Source organism: Mobula birostris, chromosome 3 (assembly GCF_030028105.1).
Source record: "Mobula birostris isolate sMobBir1 chromosome 3, sMobBir1.hap1, whole genome shotgun sequence".
Taxonomy (NCBI): domain Eukaryota; kingdom Metazoa; phylum Chordata; class Chondrichthyes; order Myliobatiformes; family Myliobatidae; genus Mobula; species Mobula birostris.
The window spans coordinates 14732382-14755448 of NC_092372.1; the positions used below are offsets into that span (position 1 = coordinate 14732382).

Sequence of the window (23067 nt, forward strand, 5' to 3'; positions counted from 1 at the left end):
TTACAACAAAACCACAATTCATAGCAGTGGACATCCTGGTGAAGGGTCTCGGCCCAAAACATTGACTGTTTACCCTTTTCCATAGATGCTGCCCGGCCTGCAAATTTCCTCCAGGAATTTGTGTTTTCTTTGATTTCCAGCATCTGCAGATTTTCTCTTATAGGTGTTGGAAGATTATTATTTTGTAAGGATTTGTTTAAGATGAGGCACAATGCTTCACATCTCCAATGAACATTTGACATGATATGTCATAATAATTGTAATTTCTTTGTCTGAAGAAATCAGACAAAAATATCACACAGAAAAGATGAAATACATTTTTTCTGGTGTATTTCAATTTCAAACAAATACATCACTCTCCCCCTCCCGCCCCATAGGATTTGTCTTTTATACAAGAACTAGCTGTCTTCAAACATGGGTTAATTAAGTTATAACTGAAATTATAGCCTTTCAAATGAGCTTACTCATGACTGAACTATGGGCTGACTAGTCTATAATTACCTGGTTGATGTTTTCAATGATTTGGAATGATTTCTGTAAAACTTCCTAGCACAGTCCTCACATTCCACGTAGTAGTAGATTGCCCATTATGCCACGGCCGTCCATGAAGGCCCTCCACCTCTGTCTGTCCTTGGCAGCCACGCAAGTCCCGGGTGGAGACTCGGGAATGTCGTCACACCCGGACGTAGAAGTATTCTTCATTACTGTTTCTGTAACAGTTTTGTTCAACCGGTCAGGGTGGTTGGCTCTGAGCTGAACCTGGATGATTAGTGGACTCGTGGACCACTCTTTGCCTGACTTTGTTTGGCATGAAATACTCAGCATTGTCAAGGACCCCTCCCATGCACACAACAATCTCCTTCGCCTGCTGTCACTGGGCAGAAGGTACCGCAGTATAAACACAAAGACCATTAGACTAGTTAATCGCTCCCCCCCCACCCACCCCACGCTGTCCAATTTCTGAACACATAGTCATACTATATTGATCCCGAGGGAAATTGGTTTTTGTTACAGTAGCACCAACCAAGAATAGAATATAAATAAAGCAATATAAAACCATAAATAATTAAATAGTAATATGTAAGTACCAGGAAATAAGTCCAGGACCAGCCTATTGGCTCAGGGTGTCTGACCCTCCAAGGGAGGAGTTGTAAAGTCTGATGGCCACAGGCAGGAATGACTTCCTATGATGCTCAGTGTTGCAAAGGAACATTGCTTCATTTAGCTGTAGACACGTGTACAGTTCAATGACAATAAACTTGAACTTCAATAGCCATTACAGCCAGGATCCTGAAGGCATACTGGAGGGGTTGGAGGAGGATAGGAAAAATGAAGGGAAATGTCAGCAAAGCCAGGAGGGAAGGAGGAGAAGATGGCGGCGCAACGCAGCGCACGTGGCCGTTCCGAATGATATCCATATGTGTAACTAGGGGGCCGTGCACAATCCAGATTTGATGGAGACAGCCATGAGAAGCGCAGAGGAACATCTGGAGTAACTTCTGAAATGCCTACTTCACTGCCGTTGCTGCTGTATGATCAAGAATCTCCAGAGATGAAGGCCTCAAATCCTTGGCTTTGCGTATTGCCTGTTGCCAGGGCTGGGGTCGGATCACTTGGCAGAGATGGTGCTCGGTGTCGGGAGGTGGTCGGAGGCTCGGAGTTTTTCAGACGGACTCGGAGTTGGACTGTGGTCGGATGCTTCTGGGATGCTGCACCAGCAAGTTGGCGGCACTGGAGGTTTACCGTCTGCATGAGATGATGGGACTTTCGAAAGACTTTGAGACTTTTACCGTGCCATGGTCTGTTCTTATCAAGTTACAGTATTGCTTTGCACTGTTGTAACTATATATTATAATTATGTGGTTTTTGTTAGTTTTTAAGTCGGTTTGTCATGTGTTTTCGTGATATCATTCTGGAAAAACATTTTATCATTTCTTAATGCATGCATTACTAAATGACAATAAAAGGGTACTGTGTGTCCTCATAATCATTATCATAGTAAAAGGTTTCACCATCGAGAGAAAGAGCGCACCCTGACGTGCAGCTGTACAACCAAAGGACAAAGCAGATGAAATCTTACCTCGGTTGGAAGGCTCCATTCAGTCTGTGATAAGCCAGCCAGCAGCCTAACCATTACTACAGGTTAGGTTGGGCAATCATTTCACACAGATTTAAGGTAGCAAAGAAATGAAATGCAAAAGGGTCAATAGTTACAGAACCTAATCTATTGTCCTCTCAGTAATTAATATACTGACTTACAGATTACTTTAGTGTACAATATTAATTTCCCCAAATTTTGTCCGTCTTGGTTGCAAGGTAGCCACAAAATGTTTTGAAATTCAATATGCACATAGGGTGGGGCCAGATATATCTCTCAATTGTTTGGAGTTCTGCTTAAAATGTCAGTGACTCCAATCATTCAGCTCTTGGCAAGGAGGAGAATCATACACCATGCAGGAGATTTAAAAACTGCAATACAATTAGCAAGTGGAAGGGTTGTTAGATAAAACATAGCCCTATAAGTTTAAAGGTGGCAACTGTATTTCTCTGCAAAGTTAACACAAAAGACTCTGCAAATGCTGGAAAATCCAGAGTAATGTGAGCACAATATCATACCAAATAGTTCTCAATCCAGGACATTATTCAAATCAACACACACAAAATGCTGGAGGAGCTTAGCAGGTCAGACAGCTCCTATTAGAAAATACAATGTAAAATTTATGATCAGAGTACGTACACGTGACCACGTACAACCCTGAGATTCTTTTTCCTGTGGGCATACTTAACAAATCCATAGAACAATAATTGTAAACCAGATCAGTGAACAACAAACTATGTAAATGCAAATATAAATAACTATCAATAAATGATGAGTATGAAATAACAGGATAAAGAGTCCTTAATGTGAAACCCATACAAAACACATACAAAATGCTGAAAGAACTCAGCAGTTCGGATAGCCTCTAAGGTGAGGAATAAACATTTGACGTTTCAGACTAAGACCCTTTGAGCCGAGTCCCGGTGAAGTGTCCCAGCCTGAAACATCGACTGTTTAGTCCTCTCTATAGATACTGCCCGCCCTGCCGAGTTCCACCAGCATTTTGTATGTGTTCATCTTTCCAAATTTACTTGCTTATTCTATTCTTAAACCTTAGTGGATAACCTCCCGCTTTAAGACACTGCATTCCAGTCCTCCCATCCTCATTTCAGAGTTTCTGCTGGGCAAAAGTCAGGAAATTCCCTGGCCGAGTGGAATTTTTTCATCATTGAATGGTGTTTTCACAGCTTTAAAAAAATGTCTTACTCAATTTGGCATTGTTACGCTTCTGAAAAGAAGATATTCAGGAATGTGCATATCTTAGTCCAGTCCCACCCAATCTGGGAATATCATACTACATCACATTTAATCACCAATGCCTAAGGCCCATCAATATTCTCTGTATATCCATTCCATATTTACATCATATAATTAACTGTGCCCTTACAAAAGCAACCACTTGGAGCTCAATTCTGATCATAGGAGCCATCTACATATTAAAGACTTTTACCATATTAGAAATATTTAATAGCTGAAAATCTTGAATTTTCCAATGGACAGAAGGAAGATAAATGTTGGTCCAGGTGCAAGTAGTAATGGTTGTTATCTGTGACAAACCTAACATATATAAACTTTTCAGCGGGATCGTTAAGAAGCTTCCCCATAATCAGTTTGACAGCAAAAGGGACACTGGAGATACGTAAGAACACACACAAATTGCTGGAGGAATTTAGCAGACTAGGCAGGGCTGGAGATATGTAACATTTATTTATTGAGATACAGCACAGGATAAGCTCTTCTAGCCCTTTGAATTGAATTGACTTTATTTCTTAATCATTAATACATGAGGAGCAAAAATATTTACGTTATGTCTCCGCCTAAATGTGCAATCATAGTAATTTATTATAAATAGAACAGTCAACGTAACATATAAATCAGCATGAGTTAATCAGTCTGATGGCCTGGGGGGAGAAGCTGTTCCGGAGCCTGTTGGTCCTGGCTTTTATGCTGCGGTACCGTTTCCTGGATGGTAGCAGCTGGAATAGATTGTGATTGGGGTGACTCTGGTCCCCAATGATCCTTCAGGCCCTTTTTACACACCTGTCTTTGTGCAAAAGCTTGAAAACACGTACCACCATGCTGAAGGACAGCTTCTACCACACTGTTGAGGGTATTGAATAGTCCCTTAGTACAAAAAGATGGACTCTTGACCTCTACCTTGGGATGGCCTTGTACCTTATTGACTATCTGAAATGTACTTTCATTCTGCATTCAGATATTGTTTTACTTTGTACTACCTCAGTGCATCGTTGTAATAAATGGTATGCAACACGTTTATCACCGTACCTCAGCATGTGACAAAAATAAATCAATTTTGGCTTGTCCTAAATAGTGCTATCACCTACTTTTCTTGCAACTGTGGTAACACAGTTAACAGCATTCAATTCGTCATTATGCTTCTAATAAAGGACTTTGGACATTCAATAATCAACTTGGAGCAATTCATTTGGAATGTCTAATATCAGAGGGCATGCATTGAAGGTGAGAGGGGGTAGGTTCAAGCAGGATGCAAGAGGTAAGGTTTTTTTTTAAACTCAGTCATGGATGCCTGGAATGCACTGCCTGGTATGGTGGTAGAGGCAAATACATTAGAGGTTTTAAGAGACATTTAGATAGGCACATGGATGTAAGGAAGATGGAGGGATATGGACATGGTGTAGGTTGGAAGGTTTCGTTTTTTTTGGGGGGGAGGGGTGTTGATTTACTTTTTATCTAGTTCAGCACAACATTGTGAGTTGAAGGGCCTATACTATTCTATGTTTTATGTTCCAAGAGTTTAAATTTTCAGAATGAAGGCACTTTAGAAATTCCACAAATAATGTGGAAATATGATTTATTTCGGAAGAACGGATTTACAAGCACCATTTGCTTAAGCTTGAACGGGAATATTTCCAAATGAGAATTACAAAGTTCGAAGTAAATTTATAATCAAAGTAGGCATATGCCACCACATACAACCCTGAGATTCATTTTCTTGCAGGCATTCACATTAGAACAAAGAAATACAAAAGAGTCAATGACAAACTGCACATATACAAAAACTGACAAAGAGCTAATGTGCAAAAGACAACAATCACTACAAATACAAATAAATAAATAACTAAATAATGTGACAGGCAGTCCTTGAAAGTGAGTCTGTGGTTGCAGAATCAGTTTAGTGTTGGGATGAGTGAAGTTATCCAAACTACATAAACTCTGGATAATTTTTATCCATCAAAAACAGCATTTTGCTAGACAGGGTAGGAAACTAAAAAAAAAATCACAGCAGCAAGCAGAAAACTATTCTTGGTTTGTTCAGCTGTTTTCCTTATAACCAGTCCATCAGAAAGGAGAAAGTTCATGCCAGGTAACAGTTAATTCATCTCTGAAGTTGCATCAGAGGTTTAATGAAGAGACTGAGACTGGCTTCACGGCTGTGAATGGGCAAGGTGCATTTGGGATGGTATCGAGAAGCTCAAATAGGGAGGAGAGGGAAGAGAGAGCTGATCCTGGAGCTAAGCACATATAGCCAGTCTTGGATGCCACAAATCTAGCCCTCAGCAGACTGTGGCTCTCCTGGTTCACAAACTGGCTTGGGAAACTCAGTATGTTCTCAAAGGCACACACCCATCCATGCAGGTCTCGATAAAGTGGGTGACAGATCAACACGTGATGCATCCAGATAGGATTCTTTCTGTGCTGTATAATAAAATTTGGTGAGGATTAATGGGAATGTAGCAACTTTCCATTACCTTCTGATGATGCTGGTGTGCTTTCTTGGGCAAAACATCTTCATGGATGGACCAAGATACATTGTTGAAAATTACACCAAGGAACTTGAAGCTCTCAACAATCTCCATCTCAGCACTATTGATCCAGGGAGGTGAATGCACTGTGCCCACTTCCTGAAGTTCCTTGTTGTGTATTTAATATTTCAATAATATTTGAGTCATCTTGTATGTATATATACTGGTTGACTAAGCATTGTTTCTCATCCAGACTGTTCTTGTTTTTATGCATCAGTTTCTCCTTCCTGATTTTAGAAAATCAAGAGGATGCTAGATGGGTGGATGGGTGGGATCCTTAATAATACTAAGGGCCCTGCGTACACAGCGTTCCTCATAAAATGTCCCCAATGGATGGTAGGGAGACCCCAATGATCCTCTCAGATGTTCTCACAGTCCTTTGTAGGGACTTCAGGTCCGATACTCGGTGGCTCCTATACCAGATGGAGATGCACTTGTCAGAACGCTCTCAATGGTGCTCCTGTAGAACACAGTTAAGTTGGGTGTAGGAGCCATGCTTGTCTCAATCTTCCAAGGAAGTGGAGACGCTACTGTGCTTTCTTGTTCAGGGAGGTAATATTAAGGAAGCAGATAACGCCATTTATGATGTGAACTCCCAGGAACTGGGTGCATTTAACTCTCTCTACGGAAGAGCCATGCATTCACAGAGGGGGATGGTTCACCTGCACCTTCCTGAAGGCCACAATGCTTTCCTTTGTCTTCTCCACATGCAGGCTTGGGTTGCTCTTCTCACACCAATCCACCAGACGCTGCAATTCCTCTAGCCTCTATCTCATCATCATTGTTGATAAGGCCAACAGTGTTGTGTCATCCGCAAACTTCATGACATGGTTTGAGCTGGATCCTACAACACAAAAAAGTGTAACCAGCTGTGGGCTAAGCACACAGCCCTGGGGAGCTTTAGTACACAGCGTAATGGGATGAGGGATGTTGCTGCACACACAGACTGATTGTGGCCTTCCTGTTAAGAATTCCAGTATCCAATTGTAGAGGGAGGTGTTGAGATCCAGCAAGGAGAGTTTCCCCACCAGCTTCCGGGTATGATGGTGTTGAATGCCAAACTGAAGTCTAAATGAACAGCAGTCTGGCTTTTTTTCCAGGTGGGACAGGGCAGAGTGGAGGGCAAGAGGCTATTGCATCATCAGTGGACTGATTTGAGCGATAAGTGAACTGGAAAGGGTCCAGTGTAGCTGGGAGAAAGACTTTAACGCACTCCATAATCAGCCACTCAAAGCATTTCATAATGGTGGATGTTAATGCCACCAGACAATAGTCATTTAGCCAGGTTACTGTCACCTACTTTGGTCCTGGATAGATGGTTGCTACCTTGAAAACCAAAGGAACAATGGATTGTTCCACAGAGATGTTAAACATATCCTTCTCTGATTGGCTGTCGGTGACGAGTGGTGTTCCCCAGGGGTCGGTGTTGGGACCACTTCTTTTTATGCTGTATATAAATGATTTAGAGAATGGAATAGATGGCTTTGTTGCCAAGTTTGCAGATGATACGAAGATTGGTGGAGGAGCAGGTAGTGTTGAAGAAACAGGTAGGATGCAGAAGGACTTAGACAGATTAGGAGAATGGGCAAGAGAGTGGCAAATGAAATACAATATTGGAAAATGCATGGACATAGTAGAAATAAATGTACAAAGTATTTTTTAAACAGGGAGAAAATCCAGGAATCTGAGATGCAGAGGGACTTGGGAGTCCTTGTGCAGAACACCCTGAAGGTTAACTTGCAAGTTGAGTTGGTGGTGAGGAAGGCAAATGCCATGTTAGCATTCATTTCAAGAGGTCTAGGATACAAGAGCAAGGATGTGATGCTGAGGCTTTATAAGGCACTGGTGAGGCCTCACCTTGAGTATTGTAAACAGTTTTGGGCTCCTCACCTTAGAAAAGATGTGTTGGCATTGGAGAGGGTCCACCAGAGGAGGTTCACAAAGATGATTCCAGGAATGAAAGGGTTATCATAGGAGGAATGTTTGATGGCTCTGGGTCTGTACGCGCTGGAATTCAGAAGGTTGAGGGGGGATCTCATTGAAACGTTTTGAATGTGGAAAGGCCTAGACAGAGTAGGTGTGGAAAGGATGTTTCCCATGGTGGGAGAGTCTAGGACAAGAGGGCATAGCCTCTGGATAGAAAAGGCGCTCCTTCAAAACAGAGATGCAGAGAAATTTCTTTAGCCAGAGGGTGGTGAATTTGTGGAATTTGTTGCCACAGGCAGCTGTGGAGGTCAGGTCGTTGGGTATATTTAAAGCAGAGATTGATAAGTTCATGATTGGACATGGCATCAAAGGTTACTCAGTGAAGGCCAGGAACTGGGGTTGAGGAAGAGATAGAAAAAAAAAGGGTCAGCCAAGATTGAATGGCGGAGCAGACTTGATGGGCCAAATGGCCTAATTCTGCTCCTATGTCTTATGGTCATATATCTGCCAGAACTTGCGTCAGCGTCTTTCAGAACCCAACCTGGTATATTTTTGGACCCGCAGTTTTGCGTGGTTGACTCTGGCCAGGGTCTTCCTCACCTCAGCTTCAGCCAGACGGAGTGCCTGGTCCCCAGCACTTTGTGCTGCACATCAAACTGTGCGTAGAAGATATTCAGCCTCTCAGGGAGTGAAGCATTCCAGCTACTGACATGCAGGGTGGACTTGTAGTCTGTAATCCTCTGAATTCCCTGCCACATACACCTCTGTTCTCTGGCTGTAAATTCTCTGAGGATGCCCCCATTTTGGTTTCCTGATGAAGTGGAAAACACAGGCCTTGTTTCCTGTCGCATCCCCTGATTTGAAGGCAACATCACCATCTCTCAGTCTGGCACCAGGGGCGGCGCTAAGGTGGTGCTAGCTGGTGCTATTGCCCCAGCAGAAATTGCAATAGCACCAGAGTAGCACCACCAAGAAATTAACTGAAATTTCACATACAAATTGCAGCTGCTTTGCTTTCTCTGTATAGTTTTGAATACAGGTTTCCCCCGCCATCCGAAAGTACAGCGTTTCCTATGAAATGGTTCGTAAGCTGGAATGTCTTAAAGTGAAGAAGCAATAACCATTACTTTATATGGGAAAAATTTGTGAGCATTCGCAGACCCAGAAATAACCTACCAAATCATGCCAAATAGCACATAAAACCTAAAATAACAGTAACATATACTAAAAGCAGGAATGATATGACGACTACACAGCCTATATAAAGTAGAAATACTTTTCCACAATCATTGCCGCACTGTTCTCCATAGTGAAAATCTCACGCAAGCGCTCTCAGCAAAAACACGGCGCAAGCACTCTCCAGTGACCTTTCAGCTATGAAGCTGCCAAATCATACCAAATAACACGTAAAAATACACAGCCGATATAAAGTATTAATAATGTATATACAGTGCAGTATCACTTACAGGAATTGGGACAGCGCCGAGCACACTGATGATGGTGTGTTAGGCTGAGTCGTTGGAGGTTGAGGTGGTGCAGTGGCCCCCACCCTCCGGGCAGTGGCCCGATACCGATCCGTGAAGCATGCAGTGGTACAGCGGTAGCTGGAACGCACTCAGCACATCTTTAAGAAAAAAGCCGAAATAAACCAGCTAATTAATTAGGTGCTGGCCGGCACGTAAATGTCAGCCCAGATCAGAGGCAACGCAATCGGCAATCGCCTCTGCTCTGGGCCATTTACGTGCCGGGTGGCACCTAATTAATTAGCTTGTTTATTTCGGCTTTTTTTCTTGAAGATGTGCCAGGTGCATCCTGGCTACCGCCGCATTCTTCGTGGATCGGTACCTGTCCGCGGCCCGGGGGTTGGGGTGGTGGAACACTGGGGTGTCGGAACACTGGGGTGTCATCATATCGTCGATCAGAGCAGGCAGGTCATCTTCTTCTATGTCTGGCTGCCCCGATATCGAAGGTCGAGGTTTGTCGTCGGCTGAAGGCTTGCTTGACTACTTAGCCTTGCGCATTTTTAGATCATACAGTTCTTTGTAAGGACTCAAACCATCCTGCATATATACCCTAAACTGACGTACCCTTTCAAAATTAAAGTCGTACTTTATCATTGCAGCGAAAATCTCACGCAGTTGCTTCACGTTCAGTTCCTGGACGAATTCACTTTCGGTCCATTCGCTACTGCATTCAGTTTCTATTGTTATCCTTTCCTCTTCCAATTGCATCAGCTCTTCATCTATCAGTTCTTGGTCATGAGATGCCAAAACCTCTTCAACATCATCTTCGTCAGCTTCCACAAGCCAAACTCACTTTGTCCTTACTTCGTTCACCACGATCGAACCGCTTAATTATGTCTAGTTTTACGCTAAGTATAACACCGTTACGAGCTCTTTCAGGCTTTTCCGATACAGTACCTTTGAACTCATCTTGCAAACGGCTACTCACAGGCACGTGTTTAAGCAATGGCGGCGAGAATGCCATTCTGAATCCGGGGGAGAGCGGCTGCTCCGGGGCATGCGCTGCTTTTTATTGCACACTGTCTTTTTTCGTGCGCTTTTTTCATAACAGTGAGAACACCTTCTGTTAGTGAAAACAGGGAACTAATGTAGGTCTCTCATAACGGTGAGGTTTCGTAAAGCGAACGTTCGAAAAGCGGGGGACACCTGTACAGCTTGTTTCTCCAGTTGATCTAGTGAAACAGCACCCCCAATTACCATAGCACCCACGCAGCAATAAATTTATAAACTCTGTCAGATCCACTCTACACTTCTGCTTATTCGTTTGTTGCAATGTCTTGCTGTTGCTGTCCTCAGATCGGTTAAGCTGATCTAAGATCATTTAAGGTGGTGATGTCACTCACTCTCACTTACACGAGAGACTGATAGTATACATCCAGGCGCAGATCCATGGTCTCGCGAGACTAACGGAACACACACACACACACACACACAGTGCTTTTACAAGCTAGCGTGGGCCTGGCATGTGCATTATTTTGGCCAGCGTGAAAAATGGGTCGATTTCTAGTGAGAAAACGACCTCATCCAGAGGATTTACTGGTGTCTCAGCTTGAGCATGTCTTAATTGAAAGTGACATGCAGAAAGGAGTAAGTGGGGATGAGGACGACAGCAGTTCATCGAAGGAGTGTGAGGGTGAAGTAGAGGGACAAGAAATGGAGCGGGATTTGGAAGAGAACGTGGATGAAGCTGCTCTTAGTGCAAGTGGGAATACTGTTAGCGATGTTAGCCAGCAGCCTGAGGAAGGACCCCGTCAGCCAGCATTGAGAAAGTACCCTTTGCTGCTCACAACAAGTTTGGTAAACAGCAAAGGAGTTTTATTCGTGGCTGGTTTGACTGACTGGAATCTTCGATCATGAAAGATACTACAGTCTGCTTCGCATGCAGGCATTTTCTGTGTGGAGGACATGTTTTCCATTCTGAGTCTACCTTCACTGTCACCGGTTACCGCAACTGGTGGAAAGCTACAACAGCTTTCAAAACCCACCATGTAAGTGCAGCTCATAAATTTGCGATGGAGGTATGGGCCGAATCCAGATTGAGGAAACAAGACAGTTCAAGATTGGGAAATATGCTTGATAAAGGACATGCAAAGATTGTCCAAGAAAATCGTGAGTATATGAGAGCAGTGGTTGAGTCTCTAGCAAGGACAGACAGTGAATGACACAGTGGAATTTCCAGCTGTAATGAGACCCTACCGCGATGCATTTATAGATTTATACAAACTAATCTGCATATCACTGACTCTACCTGTGACATTTGCCTCATGCGAACGGAGTTTCTCTTGCCTCAGACGCCACAAAAACTACCTAAAGAATAGCAGCGGTGATGCTCGGAACAGCAACTTGGCCCTGTTGGCCATAAATTGCCGAAGGACCAAAGCACTTGACATCCAGAAAATCATTGATGCTTTCGCCACCAATCACAACAACAGATAATTGTGCTTCTCTAAAAACATCAATGGTGAGTGCAGTTGATTTTTTTAAAAATTTGGGCCAAGACTAATGCTGATTATTATTATTATTTTGTGGTGGATACCCCATAGTCATTGCGTTTCCTGCAAATCCTAAACTATTACATTTACTGCTATTAGGCCTACTGGTTTTGCTTAGACGTCCAAGCAGTGATTTTGTTGATTTTTGTTTTAAATTCAGTAGCCGAATTAATTGAGGTATTGCATGGTCAGAGTACGATTTGTCCAACTCCTGGTAAAGCCTTGCATCTGTTGTTTGCCTTATTTGACTTTAATAACAGTGTATCTTTTGGCATTGTCTGTCTATGTAATGCGAATAGCAGTGGACATTGTGGGTTAGTGTGTTTTTTGGTTGAAAAGCATGCATTTGACGCTGATTGCGGGATTGGTGCGTGATTCTCGTTGTGCGCTGTGGGTCGGATGCTCTGTTGGTTTGTTTGTTTATGCTCTGTGTAGCCCGGGTTGTCTCCAATGCTGTTGACACTGTCACAGTTCACTTCTATATTATATTTATCAATTGCTGTTGATTGTGAATCAACAGAGGCATTTATAGTAGGCACATAAGCTTGAAAATGACTTTTAAATGCCACACATCTGGCCTTGCGAATACATATTACCATACAGCACATCCCTCAGCACCATCACTGAATAATTCAGCCCCACTGTAGCACCAGCAAGAAAAAATCTCTGGCGCCGCCACTGCCTGGCACGGACCTCCGCAGGAGGCCATGGCTTCTGATTTGCCGTCATCCGGATGTGCTCCATGATGGTAACATCCTCAGTATAGTTCTCCGTGTAGCTGGTCACACAGTCCACAGATTCCTTGATGTTCGCATGGTTGCCATAGGTAGTAGCCTCTCTGAGCATTCTCCAGTTCGTATGATCAAGGCAGAGATTGCACCCTACGGCCAGCTATTCACCATCTTTAGAAGGGGTTTGACATGTTCAATCACTGGTTTGTATGCTGGAATTAACATTACAGATAGGTGAACTGAGAGCCTAATGTGGGGACGTCAGACCCTGCAGAGCACTGATTCTTTACACCGAGGTTATTCAATTCTTTACTGAAATTTTTAAAAATGACAAAAACCCATTCCAAGCAATACTTAAAACTTCTCAAGAGCAGATGCCATTACAGTAAACATTCAATCAGCAAATGAAAATGCTTTGTATGCACTCTGAGCCACTCACAGCCAATCAGGTATTAGTTCATGCTCTACCTCCTCTGCATGTATAAACGTCTTTACTCCCTCGCCAATTTATTTCATTTTTTCTCCACCCATAATGTCCAGAAAATGGACTGCAACTTCCATTGAGGGTAGTACATCTAAGATATCTAGGAAAAGCATTAACATGGATGTGAAACTGCAAGTGATATGGTGTTTGGAAGCTGGTGAGCATCAGGTTGATGTTGGCACCTCTTTGAAATTGGCTACATCAACGATCAGAACAGTTATAAAAAAATGCAGACAAGATAAAAGCTTCTGCATCAATGACCTCAAAGTTGTTATTGACGAAGGTGATTTGTTCACGGAGCCATTTGCTTGAAAAAAATGGAAAATAGACTAAATAATGGGTGGATGACCAAACACAGTGGAAACTGCCCATAAGCTATAATGGAAAAGGCAAGAAGCATCTTCAATCATATTCAAGAAGAAGATATGTTGGAAACATTCACAGCCAGCAGATGTTGCTTTGATAAATTTAAACAACACAGTAACCTCCACAGCATACTTATCTCTGGGGAAGTGGCTTGTGCAGACAGCAGGCAGCCCAAGACTTTCCTGTAACACTCAAGGCCATAATCGAAAAGGACGATTATCCTCCCGAGCTTGTCTTCAATGTGGATGAAATGGGCCTATTTTGGAAAAGAATGTCAAGCATCTGGCTATAAGGCTACAAAGGACCAGTTAACTCTCTTGCTAGGAGGCAATGCTAAAGGAGACTTTAAGTTAAACCCTATGATCATTTATCACTCTGAAACACCACGAGCAATGAAAGGCATTTTAAAGTAAGTCTATCAGTCATTTGGAAATCAAACAAGAAAGCCTGGGTGAGGATTAATGTTTTCCAAAATTGGTTGGTTTCACATTTTTGACCAGCAGTGAAGCAGTATTGAGAGGTGCATGACCTTGAAACTGAAGCATTGTTGGGGCTTGGTAATGCCCCAGGCCACCATGAGAATCTTGACACACTTCAGATCTGCATTCCTGTAGAAGTGGTTTACCTTCCACTCAACACCACTCCATTACTCCAACCAATGGATCAAGGAGTAATATCCTACCTTTGTCGCACATTTAAACAAATTGTAGAGAAAACAAAAGGTCAAGACAAACAATCCATTAGGCAATTTTGGAAAAGCTACAATGTCATGAAAGCTGTGGACAATATCAGAGCAGCCTAGGATGAAATAACTTCAAACTGCATGAACGGAGTGTGGAAGAAGCCACGGCCAGAAGCACGCAATGACTTCCTAGGATTTCCGGCGGAACCAGTCATCTAAAACATCATTGAGCCGACCAATCAAGCAGGATTAGAGAATGTTAATGATGACGATGTTGAAGAGTTACTACATTTCCATGGTGATAGCCTTAGTAACGAAGAGCTTCAAGAATTGGCATAGCTACGCATCTTGGGTGAATCTGAGGACACAGATGGGGAAGAGGAAACAACAGCAAGAAAACTCACCACAAAATTCCTCAGCACTAACATCACCACGATCACACAAATAATGCATCAGCTCAGCGATATTCACCCTGACTGGGAGCAAAGCAATAAGGCAAACAGGTGTCCTTGACATGATTTTCCTGCTACCGAGAACTGTTTCATGAGAGGAAACTTAAGGCAATAGAAGCTTGATGCCTATCTGAAGAAGCCAAAGTTAGAGAAGGACCCACAGTCTGGTCCCTCCTCTGAGATGTAACCACCATCCACTTCCCTCTGCTGCGGCTGCCATGTGTTGCTGCTGCACTAATGTGCAGGTTAGGCCTATTTGTGTGTTTGTTACTCCATGAATTACTGTGCATACATAAAATAATATCAGATATCTTGGGTTTGATTTTTTTTTAAATCAGGTACACATGTCCATTTATGTAATGTTATAATATCCCCGCATAGCGTTCCACCTCCGAGGAAGGCATCCCTAGCGTTAAATGGGGTCTGAGTGTATAGACACCTGGTATGGTGTAAACCTGGTCGAGAGTATTTTCACCCCTGGTAACCAAATCAATGTGCTGGTGGAATTAGGCAGGGTCTTAATGTTTAAAATTGCCTGCAATGATGAAGATACCATGGCGGTGTTTGGTATGAAAGTCACTGATGGTGCTGGAGAGCTCACACAGTACCTCACCAGCATTAGTGTGGGGTGGTGGGGGATATATACAGCTACCAACGTAATTGTAGTAAACACACTCGGTAAACAAAATGGTCTGCACTTCACAAAAATGTACTCATTCATCAGTGAAAAATGGGATGCCACTGCTAAAGTGTCCGTATGCCAGTTCCTATTTATTAAATACAGATTCTGCCACCAGAGATCACTGGACTCCTATCAGCCCCAAGAGCGATGAAAACCTCCGGCTGGATGGCCGTGCCCAGGAAGGATTCATGAAGCCGCAATTCCATGAGAGAGAGTGCACAGATGTTTTTCTCTCGCTGGTTCAGTCTCAGGAGCAGGTAGTCCAGTTTACTTCCAAGTGAGCAGATGTTTGCCTGTAAGAACAAGGGGCGAGCCACCCTGGGGCTTGGACCTTAGTCGTTCCCGGATTGCAGCCGTTTCCCCCTTTTATTTCCCTTGCACCCTCTTCCTGCAGCATCACTCACAGAGGTCTGAAGCAGGCAATGTCGTACGCAATAAGCTCAAGCTGTGGAGCTCCCCTGCAGTCCAACAGCTCACTAGCAAGATGGAATTGCTGTGCACAGTACTTTTAAGAGCCAGCAGTGTTTTCCAATCATAAAAAAGGACATACAGGATGTGGATGAACTCTCACACCTAGAGATAAAGGGTGGCTGCTTCTAAACGCACCGCCATCTTACCTAAAAGGTCTACACTGGATGCAATCTTATCGGCTCTCCACTCTGCTCAGGAGAACTGAGACACAAGCAAAACATTCTTCAGGTTGCTGTTTATTGCAGCTCAGCATTCAACAGCATCATCCACTCAGCATGAATCACCTCACATCACCTTCTGGAACTGGAACCTCAATTTCCTCATCGGGAGACCACAATCACTAGGATTGGTGATAACATTTTCTCTTCACAAATATTCAACACAGGTGCACCTCATGCTTACTCCACTGGTCTACTCTTTCAAAACTCACGATTGAGTTAGACAAGCACAAAGCAAATGCCATCTATAAATATACTGATGTTGACACTATTGGCAGTGTCATCATGAATGACACTCAACAAGAAGGCACACGAGAATGAGATGTCAACATCAGTAAAACAAGGAATTGATTATGGACTTCAGGAAGGGAAAGCTGGGAGAGAACACACCAGTCCTCATTGAGAGGTCAATGGTGGAAAGGCTGAGCAGTTTTAAGTTCCTGAGTGTCAACATCTTGGAGAATCTATCCTGGTCCCAACTTTAATGCAATCACAAGAAGGCACCCTAGTGGTTACACTTCATTAGGAGTTTGAGGAGATATTAGATGCTGAAGATAGATATTAGATAGACAGACATTAGAGAGATAAAACGGTGAACATGAAATGAAGAGTCATTGAAAGTGAGTGCATGGGTTATAGAATCAGTTTAGTGTTGGGATGAGTGACATTATCCACACTGGATAATAGTTATCATCAAAACAGCATTTTGCTGTGCAGGGTAGGAGACTAAAAAAAACTATCACAGCGGCAAGCAGAAACTATTGTTAGTTTGTTTAGCTGATCCCTTATTACCAGTAGGTTAGATACGAGAAAGCTCATGCCAGGTAACATTTAATTAAATAGCACTTCCACCAGTGACCCCGGCTAATTTGCTTTGGGGAAACACCACCAAAGAGTCATGCACAGCTCTGGCTTAAGAACCCAATCGGTTTATTCATCACCAACTTAATATTCTGAAATTTGTCTCTGGAGTTGCATCATCAGATGTTTAATGCAGGCATCCCACCTCTCCCGGAAGTTCTGGAAATCTCCTGTATATTGATAGTGGCTCCCTGATGCCCGGAAATTATATACAATACCCCGCAAATCGATTTTTTTTGAGAGCGAGAGGGAGAGGAAGAGCTAGAGCAAGCATCCTGATTGGTCTCTCTTTGTGCTAAGTAGACCTGTCAGTTTTCTCTGTGGGCGAGTTTTACAGTCGACCTCAAAAATAATGACAGTGTTGCTCGCTGCTCTGTTTGCAACAGTGACTTTTCTACTGCCCATGTTGGATTAAAATGTAAAAGACATGTTGAGGTGAGTTTTAACAGGTGTCATTCGTTCATTAGTGTAGCTAACGTTATTTAAACTAGCTGGCTAGCTGCTAAGGAGCTACTCTATTGATGTCCAACGTGATGACGCCAAACTCCCTGTAGACTTGCTTAAAGTTGCAATAGAATAAACGTGATAATATAATATAAATACATACTTTAATGTCACATTTTCTGCAAATACCCAACTTGGTTTACAGATTAGACAAAAATCACTAAACAAATTATTACATACACCCTTGGAGGTCGAGCGGGGTGGGTGGGGGTGAATATGGGGCTGCGGGGTGGGGGCAGGGGTGCTACCTCCCTGAAATGAGTTTTTACAGGGTGGGAGCGTAGGACTTGATCGAGGTATTTAAAATTATGAGGGGGATTGATAGAGGTGACATGGATAGGCTTTTTCCATTGAGAGTGGGGGAGATTCAAACAAGAGGACATTAGTTGAGAGTGAAAGGGCAGAAGTTTAGGGGTAACATGAAGGGGAACTTCTTTACTCAGAGAGTGTTAGCTGTGTGGAACGAGCTTCCAGCAGAAGTGGTTGAGGCAGGTTCGATGTCATTTAAAGTTAAATTGGATAGATATTTGGACAAGAAAGTTATGGAGGGTTATGGGGTGAGTGCAGGTTGGTGGGACTAGGTGAGAGTAAGAGTTCGGCACGGACTAGAAGGGCCGAGATGGCTTGTTTCTGTGCTGTAATTGTTATATGGTTATATGATGTCTGTTAATGAGAACAGGGATGACTGGCTTTCGTGAACTTTAGTTCTGGATACTGTTTGATTACTTTTATTGTTTGCACAATCTGGTTTTTTCTGCACTTTGGGTGTTTGACAGTCTCTTTTTTTTAAATGGGTTCTATTGGGTTTCTTTGTTTCGCGGGCTGCCGGTAAGGAGACAAATCTCAAAGTTGTATATAGTACACATATTTCGGTAATAAATTAACTTTGAACTTGTTGAACTTTGAAAAGAGTTGTCACTTCCCCTTACTCAAACCCAAATCTCAAGGATAAGTACAAGCATGGAATTTTCAGAAAGGTTGCAACGTTCTGTTCAGAGACAGCGGCATCAGTCAATTAATAGAGAATTATCTTCCCCTTCTGCCATCCAATATCTGAATGGACATTGAATCCATGAACGTTGCCCCACTACTTTTATAGATTTTGAATGAAATACATTGGATATAATAAAGTAGTGCTGTAATAATTCACCTCATGGCTTTGTGGTCCAAAGGTGCCTAGCTAATGTGCCACAATGCATCCAAATGCAGATCACAAGTCCTGGCTATACAACACTGACACCAGGCAGGCAATATCTGAAGAATACTGACAATGGCTTGGGTCACCCCTCTTGTAAAGACATTACTCAGAAGAAGGCAACGAGAAACTACTTCTGTTGAAAAATTTGCCAAGAGTAATTATGGTCATGGAAAGACCATGATCACCCACATCATATGACATGACACATTATAAATGAATCAAACTATTCTCTCTAGTAACTACATACAGAGTCGAAGGTAGGAATAAAGTGTCTGATGATGAATAAATAAATAAATTGAATTGACTTTATTTCTTACATCCTTCACATACATGAGTAAAAATATTTATGTTACCTCTCCATCTAAATGTCAAGTCAAGTCCCTTTTTATTGTCATTTCAACCATAACTGCTGGTACAGAACATAGTAAAAATGAGACAATGTTTTCCAGGACCATGGTGCTACATGAAACAATACAAAAACTACACTGAACTACGTAAGAAAAAACACAAAAACTACACTAGACTACAGACTTATCTAGGACTGCATAAAGTGCACAAAACAGTGCAGGCATTACAATAAATAATAAACAAGACAATAGGCACAGTAGAGGGCAGTAGGTTGGTGTCAGTCCAGGCTCTGGGTATTGAGGAGTCTGATGGCTTGGGGGAAGAAACTGTTACATAGTCTGGTCGTGAAAGCCCGAATGCTTCGGTGCCTTTTGCCAGATGGCAGGAGGGAGAAGAATTTATATGAGGGGTGTGTGGGGACCTTCATAATGCTGTTTGCTTGTGGATGCAGCGTGTGATGTAAGTCTGTGATGGTGGGAAGAGAGACCCCGGTGATCTTCTCAGCTGACCTCACTATCCACTGCAGGGTCTTGCAATCCAAGACGGTGCAATTTCCGAACCAGGCAGTGATGCAGCTGCTCAGGATGCTCTCGATACATCCTCTGTAGAATGTGGTGAGGATGAGGAATGGGAGAGGGACTTTTCTCAGCCTTCACAGAAAGTAGAGACGCTGCTGGGTTTTCTTAGCTATGGAGCTGGTATTGAGGGACCAGGTGAGATTCTCTGCCAGGTGAACACCAAGAAACTTGGTGCTCTTAATGATCTCTACGGAGGAGTCGTTGATGTTCAGAAGAGAGTGGTCGCTCCATGTCCTCCTGAAGTCAACAACCATCTCCTTTGTTTTGTTCACATTCAGAGACAGGACGTTGACTCTGCACCAGTCCGTTAGCCGTGGCACCTCCTCTCTGTATGCTGACTCATCGTTCTTGCTGATGAGACCCACCACGGTCGTGTCATCGGCGAACTTGATGATGTGGTTCGAGCTGTGTGTTGCAGCACAGTTGTACTGTGCAATGTGCAATCATAGTAATTTATAAAAAATAGAACAGTTAATGTAATATAGAGTACACTCAAATCAGTGTGAATTCATCAATCTGATGGACTGGTGGAAGAAGCTGTTCCGGAGCCTGTTGGTCCTGGCTTTTACGCTACGGTACCGTTTCCCAGATGGTAGCAGCTGGAATAGATTGTGGTTGGGATGGCTTGGGTCCCCAATGATCCTCCGGGCCCTTTTTACACACCTGTCCTTGTAAATATCCTGAATCATGGTTAGTTCACAACTACAGGTGTGCTGGGCTGTCCGCACCACTCTCTGCAGAGTCCTGTGATTAAGGGAGGTACAGTTCCCATACCAGGCAATGGTGCAGCCAGTCAGGATGCTCTCAATTGTGCCCCTGTAGAAAGTTTTTAGGATTTGGGGGCCATACCAAACTTCCTCAACTGTCTGAGGTGAAAGAGGTGCTATTGTGCCTTTTTCACCACACAGCTGGTGTGTACAGACCACGTGAGGTCCTCAGTGATGTGGATGCCGAGGAACTTGAAGCTGTTTACCCTCTCAACCCCAGATCCATTGACGTGAATAAGGGTTAGCCCGTCTCCATTCCTCCTGCAATCCACAACCAGCTCCTTTGTTTTTGTGATGTTGAGGGAGAGGTTGCTTTCTTGACACCACTGTGTCAAAGATGTGCCTACCACGTGAAAAGCAGACATGCATCCACACTATCACGCACCTCCTGCCAACTGCACATACTGGTCTCACAAACCATCTTAGAACCTATAGAACTGGGACAACATCTGGAATGACTGCTGAAGAAATAGAGGTCAGTAATTATTTAATATAGTTGACAATACTGTCAGTAACATCACGAAGTTTTCCATTCAGCCTACTCACGGACTGGGTCCCACTCCTATCAAGGAGGAGACTATGTAGCATCCACCACAGGACCGCCAGACTCAAAAACAGTTACATTCCCCCAGCTGTAAGGCTGATCAACCCTCCACCCACGAATCCCCTACCACCACTACTTTATCATCTCTTGTCAGAGCCACCTTATGTACAGATACTCAATTGATGGGTAGCATAGTAGCGAAGTGGGTTAGCACAACGCTTGACAGGACAGATGACCGGGGATCAATTCCCTCTGTAAGGAGTTTGCACAATCTCCCCGTGACCGCATGGGTTTCTTTCGCGTGCTCTGGTTTCCTCCCATAGTCCAAAAACATACCGGTTGCTAGCTTAATTGGTCATTGTAAATTGTCCAGTAATTAGGCTAGGATAAATGTTGGGGTTTTGCTGGCTGGCGTGGTTTGAAGGGTGGGAAGGATCTATTCCACACTGTACCTCAATAAATAAATAACTCCTATAGCTAGAGTCACTTTATAGACTTAAATTCAATTTATATTGGCTATTTTATGTTTTTATATTTATCGGTGCTTTTTGTTATTGTTTTTATTATCTTGTACTTCCTATAGATATGCTGCATCGGATCTGGAGTAACAATTATTTCATTCCCTTTTACACCTTTGTGCAGGAAAAGATGTTAAGCAATCAAATTTACAAAATTCTCTCTCTTACGAAGCACAAGACTTTTAAGGATAAAAATTGTTTCCCCACCAGTTATCTACAAAAACCACAAAAAAAATTAACTCATAAGTATGAATGTCTATAGGAATCAGCTCTAGACCTACACAAGACACAGCCAATTTTAAAAAAATACACAATCACGGCATCAAAAAAGGCAAACAGGCCAAAATAAGAAGTAGATATTTGTGCAAAGGCTAAACATTCTTTTTGATCTAAATGGCACATTTCAAGTTCATAAATACTCATTAGCTATCTGCAGGCAGATAGACTTCAACTTGGCATCTACTCAAGTCACAAATGTTCTTGTAAATCGATGAACACTCACAAAACAAATCTGCTGAGCACAAACTAAACTTCATATTGTTCCTCCCATGACCTATTGTTATCTTAAGTCACAATAAAGTCATTTGCAATCATTACTCTGCACGGCTGCCTTCATCAATTTCGACTTAAGCATTGCCCACATTGTTAACATTCTTTGTTTCAAATCTTGCATAGCCTTACACCTCTATGAATAATCTCCCAGAGATCTGGAATCATCCAGGCAATCTCCAGTTCTGATCTAATTCACATCCCCCAATTTCTCTTCTTACAGTAATTATACTGTCAGCTCGAGGCCCTAAACACTGAAAAATTTCCCGGAGACCCCAATTCTCTTCGACTTCCTTTAAAACACTGTAAAGGCCAATTCTGAGCAAAATTTGGCGGTCTTCCCCAACATGTTGTGTGAGTTAGTGCCAAATTTTGTTGGACAGACATCCAATGAAAATTTTTTCAGCAATTCAACTTTAAAGACACCATACACAGTTGTCACCTGGTTTAAGCACATCTCAAGCACAATTTTTAAAAAAACTTGTAGAGGTACAGTCATCTTTAAACCACATAGCTATTTAAGAAAATAATGTAAGCTGTCACAGTATATTTTGGCAGGCACGTAAATAACAAGTCTTACTTCAAATCTTAATAGTCATCACCAACTCTCTCAGCTTCTTTACAATTTAAAGTTCTAAATCAAAAGCTTACTTGTTAAACATAAAATACTTTTTAAAGACTATAAAATACACTTACAAAATCAACTTAAGTACCTTTAGCAGACTCCCTACAAGTTAAAATGTCCTCTCCCACTCTTCAGGATTGTAATATGCACGTTCTGAATTTCACCTGAAAAAAATGCTTCTGGGATAATGGCTGATTTAACGTAAGCAGCTTGCCAAACAAGTTCTCCAGCCTTTCTCCCCCTTCTTTTGCTCTCTTCCACGGCACAAACAAATACTTGTGTCACCTCGAGACCCAACGAAACGCATACAAAAAGCACTTCCTACTTCGTTGAAGCTGGGATGGGACCGAAGTCACGTGACTCCAGGTGGAGGCAGAAACATCACTACTGTTGTTTCTCCTGCACAGTACTCCGATTACTAAGGTTTCATTTGAATGTTCTAGGGTTACAACTGCGAATTAATTAGTGCATTTGTTACAGTGATGAAGTGGCAAAGCTTTAAAGAGTAGTAGTACCTATGACCAAAAATTCTTTCCTGAGAACAGGGCTGAAAACAAAGGGTGTGAACAGCTGCAGCTTTTAGCATTTGGAAGTTAAATTGCCTGCAGGTAATCATAAACAATTACGTGGGAAAGACTTAGATAACAAGGAATGCTGAGATTTTG

General features: G+C 42.6%; 1 protein-coding gene across 3 annotated transcripts in view; it reads right to left on the reverse strand.

The window, feature by feature from the left end:
• Positions 1–22721, reverse strand: part of atp8b1 (ATPase phospholipid transporting 8B1) — a 184079-nt gene extending 161358 nt beyond the window's left edge. The window contains exon 1 of one of the 3 annotated variants that reach the window (XM_072251748.1): positions 22567–22721. The gene's annotated coding sequence lies outside the window, so the exon portion shown is untranslated. Of the gene's footprint in view, positions 1–22473 lie in introns of all 3 variants that reach the window. The other 2 variants (XM_072251746.1, XM_072251747.1) reach the window with 2 other exon arrangements.
• Between the last annotated feature and the right edge of the window lie 346 nt (positions 22722–23067).